The sequence below is a fragment of the Acartia tonsa genome, chromosome 12, assembly GCF_053477335.1.
Source record: "Acartia tonsa isolate MP-2025a chromosome 12, ASM5347733v1, whole genome shotgun sequence".
Taxonomy (NCBI): domain Eukaryota; kingdom Metazoa; phylum Arthropoda; class Copepoda; order Calanoida; family Acartiidae; genus Acartia; species Acartia tonsa.
The window spans coordinates 43,665,753-43,667,046 of NC_137271.1; positions in this window are offsets into that span (position 1 = coordinate 43,665,753).

Sequence of the window (1,294 nt, forward strand, 5' to 3'; positions counted from 1 at the left end):
AATGCAGAACACAGTAATAGTGTCTGACTGATTATGACGTAACAAAAAAAATTAGCCAATAAGGGCCACTATAAATTTTACCATTGGTCAATAACGGCCGCTCATTGGCTAATTTTTTTTTGTTACGTCATAATCAGTCAGACACTATTACTGTGTTCAAAAATGCAATCATTGAGATTTAGCCACAAATATGAAGTTTTGGGTTCGTTTATTTAAGAAAAATTTCTACAGTGTTTTTATTGTTTTTTTTTTCTGGGAATCGAACCCTTAACATTTTGGCCATATAAAAATGTGATTTAATAGAAAATTTTCGTTACAATTAACTTTATTAAATTGCGCCTATCAATTTTAGATATCAAAACTGGTGTTGGTTTACTTTTAAGTTTTCATAATTTGATACGCTAATATGAACGTTAAAATGCTTTTTGGAATAGTTATTTTGCCAATTTTAGGAGAAAAAAGATAAATCAACTTGAAAAAATTATAAAAGATTATTTTTTTTCTTGCATTTGTCTATCCCTGTCTGTATAACGAGCAGCTATATTAGTTCAGCTAGATTATTATTTTTGCTTTAGAAAAATTGGGTATAGTCCTTTTCGTGACAACGCCGCTTTAAGGGCGTTTCGTCGTGTTTTAACAGTAAAATTTCTCCTATTTCTAGCTCCTAAGGGGGGCTTTAACCCTGCGGGGCCAATTGCCTAATCCAGCGGGGCAATCACCTAACCTAATCTAAAATATCCTATCGAAAGCTAATGTGAAAATACGACTAAACACTCCTTAGGAGGCGTTGTCACGAAAGGGACTGCACCCGAAAAATTTTATAATTTGTTGATTTTTTTAAAAGTTTTTGTTGTATCTATTTGTATTTTATATTTATTTATAATATGAATTAGGCTTTTAATCAATTTAAGGAAAAAATTGGGTTTATTTTCAAATACGGTTTTTAAGCAGTAAGATTTATTTTTATTTTTCTCTAGGGATAATTACTCAAAATGTATGCTTTTATAACTTCTCTAAAATTGTGTTGTAATTTAAAAATATATCAAAAAATGCAAAAATTTCAGAATGATAGAAAAATGAATAAAAGCTACCCAAATAAAAAGAATGAAAATGAAAAGTGTTTATGTGAATGTTTTAATTTTCCTGGCCAATTCTAAGTTCTGTTTCTCCTATGTACAGGTAAATCTTTCAGATGAGCAGCAACTCTATCTATGATGTCTGTCCGTCCGTCCGTATGTCCCTTTAGATCTTGGTAACCGCTGAACCGATTGGATTTTACTCCTAAGGAATATAT